The sequence below is a fragment of the Tenrec ecaudatus genome, chromosome 3 (genome assembly GCF_050624435.1).
Source record: "Tenrec ecaudatus isolate mTenEca1 chromosome 3, mTenEca1.hap1, whole genome shotgun sequence".
Lineage (NCBI taxonomy): Eukaryota > Metazoa > Chordata > Mammalia > Afrosoricida > Tenrecidae > Tenrec > Tenrec ecaudatus.
This window is the reverse complement of record NC_134532.1, coordinates 168,150,747-168,157,938: the sequence shown is the minus strand read 5'-3', so window position 1 is coordinate 168,157,938 and position 7,192 is coordinate 168,150,747. Positions and strand designations below refer to the sequence as shown.

The 7,192-nt window shown below is 41.4% G+C and overlaps 1 pseudogene; it reads left to right on the top strand.

The window, feature by feature from the left end:
* The first annotated feature begins 3,197 nt into the window (after positions 1 to 3,197).
* On the top strand, positions 3,198 to 3,657 carry LOC142443658 (E3 ubiquitin-protein ligase RBX1 pseudogene; annotated as a pseudogene).
* Positions 3,658 to 7,192: the final 3,535 nt, after the last annotated feature.

Here is a 7,192-nt window from a genome sequence, read left to right as displayed (position 1 = left end):
CATATCCTTGACAAGTGGAAGTCTTACCAAAAGGAGTTGATATTATTACTCATTAGCTATACAACTAATGTGCATCTAATATCACTGATAATTTGAGTCCGTTTCACCTGCTCCCCTAGTCTTATAATTGTTCACTAATATGAAATTGGTAGCCAGAAATGTGAAGAAGTTGATGACTATGTACTTACAGATCTGATGACTACAAGGAACTGTGAGTCTATGTTATCAGTGATAATGGTTGTCCCACCCCTGAAAGACAGGAGGAGGAGGAGGAGGCAGACTTCAGAGCACATGGAGAAAAGCCATTCATTCATACAAAGCATGCTCATTGCAATGGTTACAATCTAGGTTGGGGATAAAAGGAGCAAGAATACAGGCAGTCCCTGACCTGATGGAATTTTATGCATTTAAACCCTCCCAAGTAATTTTTGACTATTTACTGTGTATTAGCAGGCAGAACTGACTTGATGGCAGTGATTTTTGTTTTGTTTAGCACTGTAAAAAAATTATAAGTTGGGGATGAGGGGGGTTGGAGAGAGGACAAAGAGGTTGGCCTTTGGTGTTTAGTTTTATGAAGCAACTAAAAAATAAAAACATAAAAACCACTGTCCTGAGTCACTTCCACATCATAGTGACCCTTCATGACAGAGTAGAATTGCCCCTGTGGGTTTCCAAGATGTTAAATCTTTACAAGATTGAACTCTTCATTTTCCTCTTGAGGAGAAGCTAGTGGTTTTGAACCACTGACTTTGTGGTTAGCAGCCCAATGTGTAACCCAACACACCACTAAGGTATTCTAAGTGTGCACTAACTAGAGGCATTGAAGAAACTGAAAACCAAACTAATTGTCACACAGTTGATTCCAGCTCATCAGTCAACATGAGATCATACTGGAGTATGGTGGGTGCTGATCCCATTGATTGGCGTTGTTATAAAATAGCAGGGACACACAGAGGGACCACTGAGGCAGAGCGAGCTCCATTGCAGCTGCAGGTCAAGCAGTGTGTGGGGCTCCCTGAAGCTCAGTGTCATGAGGAAGGATCTTGCCCTAGAGCCTTTGGAGGGAACATGGTCCTGCAGAACTATGAATTCTTCTAAAACTATGAGACAATAGATTTTTTTTATTGTCTCACTTTTTTATACTTAGTGAAATAAATGTACGAGGACGCCCCCTTGAGATTCACCCTCCGGGGCCTCGGCACTAATCTAATTCCAAATAACTAAACTTCTGGGCTACATCGGTGCCTGGGAAAATAATGTAGGGTTCGTGTCCTAATAACAACAATACCTTATATTCTCATTGTGCTGTTAATTTGTTCTCAAATATCAGTGTGTCAAGCAGATGGGACTGGGAAGATGAATAGGACATCAACCCTGTTCACAAGTGGCCGGCCAACTCGTCAGAGGGAGCGGTCAAGACCCAGAAACGTTGAATGGCGCAGGCAGTGGCAGTGGTAGCCCAGGCCCAGAAGACTGGACACTTACCCTCCACCAGCTGCCATGCATGCGCTCTCGAGGTCCTGAGCTTCAGCATGCTTGATGGCAAGGGGTCCTTGTAACAGAACCTGCTACCAAGACTCCTGAATTAAACTATGCTCAGATCTTCCTAGCAGAAGAGGTGGAGAAGGCTGACCAGCACCATCAGAAGATCCAAGGCAGTGAAAGGGGTCCAGCCACTCCTACCCACACCAGGAATATCTCTTCTGTGATTGCTTCGCAAGGTCTGGATTTGATTTTTTTTTTAAGGGCCTGGAGTATGTGCTTGCATTCTTAGGGAGGTTTTCAGAGATCAGAGGGAGGCTTGCCCTATGACTTCTAGAGGTTTTTGAGGATGGTTTTTATCTTTGTGGCTTAGTTCAGTCCTGATGAATACTGGTCGTTCCTACTCAAGCTGGAGGACAGAGAGTGCCTTGGCAGGGAAGTGAGGAGGCAGTTGTAGACAGCCAGGGTCTGCAATCCTTTGTCAGATCACACTGGACACTGTAGTCTCTCTTGATTATAAGCTTCAATAATTACACAATGTCACTTCTGGAAGTAAGAATGGTTTCGTGTCTAATGTCTCCAAAGCGAAATCTAAAGTTATAAAAGACTTGCTTGCCTCCTCTGTCCTAAAGGAATTTGTATCTCCTCTACTACATAGACTCTCTATTCCAAACCAGAAGAATGGCATGGAGTCTCTGCTTGCTGTTTCATTATCTATGCTATTTACCTCTCTAGACTCTCTATCAAACTCACGCAAAACCTGACTTTCAATGGCCGCTTAGTGGCTGCCATGCAAAGGTGTGAAGACGTTTCCCTGGGCTGACATACATTCCAACCAGAGGCATGAAGGATGCTGATGGGCAAAATCAAGTCACGAGGGGGAAAGGGAGTATAAATGTCTTGGAGAAGACACATGCATGTCTGATGATCAAAAAAGGAGGAAGGTCAACTTCTTAGCTGGGGAAAACTATACTTTTAAGGACCCCATGGGGGAAGTATGCTTGGTACTATGCTCCTAATTGGCCACATTGATTTGAGCTTCTGTGCACCCTCTGGGGACCTACATCATGTGCTATATGGGACATTGAAGTATGGTTCTTCAAGGCACATAACACACTCCTAAGGCCACACCAGAGGGATAAGATGTGGAAATCCCACTAGGTGAACTAGGCTCTACCTCCAACATACCTGTAACCCGAAGACTTGAGACTGAAGTTCTTGGTGTGTGAAGAAGCAGAAGACTTATATCAAGGGTATTGAACTGTCAGTAGACAGACTAACATTTACTTACTACCTCAGTTCCCTGCTTGCTGTATTAAGATATATATCATTCTGGCAGATTTGTGTATGACATTGTCAGTGAAAATTATTGTAAGTTTCGCCTGACCACCAACTCCCATTGTTTGTGTAAATAGTGTGAGACACATAAGGATTTACTCTGCACAAGTCAATAATCCATATATTCCCATTTATTGTTAGCCTTCACTTGTCCAATCTCCTCTTTTCAATGGTGTTTTAGTATTATTACCATAGGTGAAATCAATGACACTATAAGCAAAAGGCCCTTATGTTTTAGGGAAATAATTGATAGGATTTTCTGCCATAAAATGTCAAAGATGTCTCTAAAGTGAACCAGAGGCAGATAGAAAACATAGATTCAGAAATGGATTTGGGGCTTTCACTTAATCCTAGCTCCAATATAAGAAAGGTTAGAAAAAATGGCGGCAGCGATGGATGTGGATACCCCGAGCGGCACCAACAGCGGTGCAGGCAAGAAGCGCTTTGAAGTGAAAAAGTGGAATGCAGTAGCCCTCTGGGCTTGGGATATTGTGGTTGATAACTGTGCCATCTGCAGGAACCACATTATGGATCTCTGCATAGAATGTCAAGCTAACCAGGCATCTGCCACGTCGGAAGAGTGTCCCGTTGCCTGGGGAGTCTGTAACCATGCTTTTTATTTCCACTGCATCTCTCGCTGGCTCAAAACACGGCAGGTGTGTCCATTGGACAACAGAGAGTGGGAATTCCAAAAGTATGGGCATTCGAACAAATGAATTCTTCTATCAAGCTTAAATGTTTGGTTACTCATTTGCTGCCTCGCCCTCCTGTTACTTAATTATAATTAGATAGAACCATGTCTTCGCTGCCTTGTCTTCAGTTTGTCATGCTCATGCAACCATATCGTGTTCTGTGTCAAATAAAATTCCAGTTGGATTCAGAAAAAAAAAAAAGAAAGGTTAGTTTATACAACATGGTCCTGCTCAGTACTAGCCCTCATGAAGGAGACATGGAAGATATGTGTGCTGTAGCAAGGTGTGGTGAAGAAACTAGATGGTGCCCGGTTATCAGAAAGAATACTGTCTGGGGTCTTAAAGACATGTTTTCAAACAAGCAACTATCTAAGTGAGACATCAACTAAGCCCACATGGAAGAAGTGCACCCAACAGGCATGATCTAAGGATTGTAAATTGCATAATCCAAATCCAATGGAGAGAACAGTATCAGAGTTTAAATTGTGAGGTTCTGGTGTGCAGAAGGCTATGTATAACAGCAGAAGTCCAACATGCATTCTCAGGATCCACACGGAGATCTGGTGACTCCCCTCTGACCAAAATTGAGGGATGGAAATAACCTGGTTATCAGACAGAGAGTATTTTAGAGGCAACTCTGTAGATTAAAATGATAAACCTGAATTGAGTGGTTAAAACCTCATCATTTGATCTCCTTTTTGATAGACTGTGTGCTTGAGCTGGTTTTAATATTTTCTGGCTTTCTTTTTCATATTGAAATTTATCTCTATTGTATTTTGTCATTGTTGGGAGCTTTCTTGACTCTCTTATCTATTTTTCTGTTTTCCGGTACATCAAACCCAGGATAGATGAATCTATAGAGACAATAACTAGAATCAGGGTTCCAAGTGAGGTGGGGGAGGGGAGGTGGTAATGGAGAGCTGATTGCAAGAAGCATAAGAAAGAAGAAAATGTTTTGAAACTAATTGTCGTCGTGATTGTACAATACTGCTTGATACGCCTGAACTATGGAATGGTATGATGTCTGGATTGGGTCCTAATAAAATGGTTTCAAAGAAAACATGAAAAACTGACTTTCATGTTATTTTTCTAGGATGCACCCAATGGCTAACCTTAACTATTCACATGGTAATATGATACTTCTTTAAATAATATGATACTTCTCTAAATCATTAATATTAACTTGCCTGCTAATCTGTCTGTTTTGAACTAGGGTAGGTTACTGGCTAGGGAATATTGAACGTACCATGGACTTCCAAATGAATAAACAAATCTGTCTTCGAAGAAGTACAGCCAAAATGCTCCTGAGAGACACGGATCATGAGACTTCTTCTCACGTACTTTGAACATGTTGTCAGGAGAGATCAGTCCCTGGAGAAGGACACTGTAAAGTATTGGGTAGGGAAAATGGGGAAGAACTTCAACAAGGTGGCCTGACACAGTGGCTGCATGGATGGGCTCAAACATAAGAACAATTGTGAGGACGGCACAGGAGTGGGCAGTGTTGTGCTCTCTTGTACAGGGGACACTCTGAGTTGAAATGGACCGGATGGTACCTAACAGCAACAAAAGGTGGGTTACTTTGTTGTTTTTCTAATTTTCCAAGGAACTGCCACTATCCATGAAATAAAAAACTATATCCTCCATTCTTTCCCACATAATCTTCCATCACCCCAATAGTGTGTCTTGAGTAATGAACTTCTACGTTAGCTAAAGTTCAAAACTCACCGCCATCAAGTCAATTCTGATTCATAGGTACCCTGTAAGACAATGTAAAACTATACTTGTGGGTTTTTGAGACTAAATCTCTATGGTAGTAGACAGCCTCATCTTTCTCCTTACTAATTAGTGAACCATGAAATTAGCTTAGAAACTGCCCTACCAACATTTTAAATGAGATAGAACAGACGAGAACTGAAAGCAGTCAGCATCGTCTTTGGATGAGACATGCATTTCTTGAATTAGGGCTATATTAGAACACGATATGAAAAATATTTCTTTGTTTGAGTCATGGCTAAGAAAGTTTGAAAAACATAGCCAAGGATTTACTAAATGTTTCCCTAAGCAAGAAAGTTATCTTTTGGAAATTTATTTGGATCTGCTTGGCAATTCCTCTAAGGCAGCAGTTCTCAACCTGTGGGTCGCGACCCATTTGGGAGTTGAATGACCCTTTCAGAGGGGTTGCCCAATTCATAACAGTAGCAAAGTTACAGTTATGAAGTAGAAATGAAAATAATCTTATGGTTGGTTGGGGGATGTTACTACAACATGAGGAACTGTATTAAAGGGTTGCGGCCTTAGGAAGGTTGAAAACCACTGCTCAAAGGAGACCTGGTGGCATCATGGGTTGCAGATTCCTGGGTTTATTATTTTTTCTTTGTCTTTTATGCTGCTACTATTGAGTCCGACCATCAACTAAAGACCTGCAAGATTAGGCTCGTACTGTCCTTTGGATCAAGAAGGCCTTGCAATGCAGTAGCTAGTGCTTGGTTGCTAACCAGAAGGCAGGCAGTTTGAACCCACAGGCAGGTCCATGAGACAAAGATGGGACAATGAACTTCCATAAATATCTGTAGTCTTGGAAATCATGAGATGCTTCTATGTTGCCCTATAGGATCATTATGAAACGTAAACAACCCAAGTCAATGGGTTTGGGTCTCTTGGATCTCAGGAGACCCCACCAACAGGCATGCTATCATCAGCACTGAACACCTTATTCTTAATGCCATTCTGCCCCAAGGTGGACCACGTGCAACCTTGACCCTGAGAAAGAGCCTAGCCTTGACAATGACAATGTGCAGGGTCCAATATCCCTTTTCCATGTGCAAGGATCAGCTCATGGTAACTGACTTCATTATGTAATGTGAGGGGAGGTGGGGAGGACTCAGGAAATTAACATGCCTTGGTATTTCCTGGGAGTAAAACTTTAATTCATGAAGCAGCATTTAAACTCATAATCCGAGGTTAGAATTTAGTTGAATTTTTTAACTAGACCAGCAAAAATTAAGCATTTTTGAAAAAATAAGTCCTGTGAGGGAAAAAAAATCAAATTACTAGTTATTAGCTGAGATGATTGCTGATATAATAAAAATGCTATTCAAAATGAATGCTGGTGCCATGAAAATTATACTGCAATTTAAGGCTTTTCTTCTTCCTTGCTTTGTACAGAAAGATGTAAATTTAAAATTAGACTAAATGCACAATATAGATATGCATTTTTAAAACTTTCTCAATAAAAACGACCCAGAGGAGTACAGACTCTGTAATTACTTGGTCAAATATAGAAATTAGGTGTGGATTGGGGAAAATCTTCAGTGTTTTATATTGCCACAATAGTAATCCACATTTCCACACATTGGTACAGTCATAATATTCCATTTATAGTTTGTCCTGGAGCCATAAATGATGATGTTGGTGCCATCAGTTGCGCTCACAGCATTTGGAAAATGACAATCATTTCCTTATCTTATTTGTTGTTGCTTAGGCCATGGAGAGAAAAGAACATTCAAATGAAGTTTGTTTTCCAGAGGCAACTGTAGCTTGAGGAACTACTGCCAGGGATCCACTTACTGTTACGTCTTAAACACACACACGCTGAGACAGAAAGTCCATGGGAAAGTTGAGGGAGGCCCTGACTCCCCCGTCTCCTTTACAATCTTGGTATCAAAACCCTTAAAACG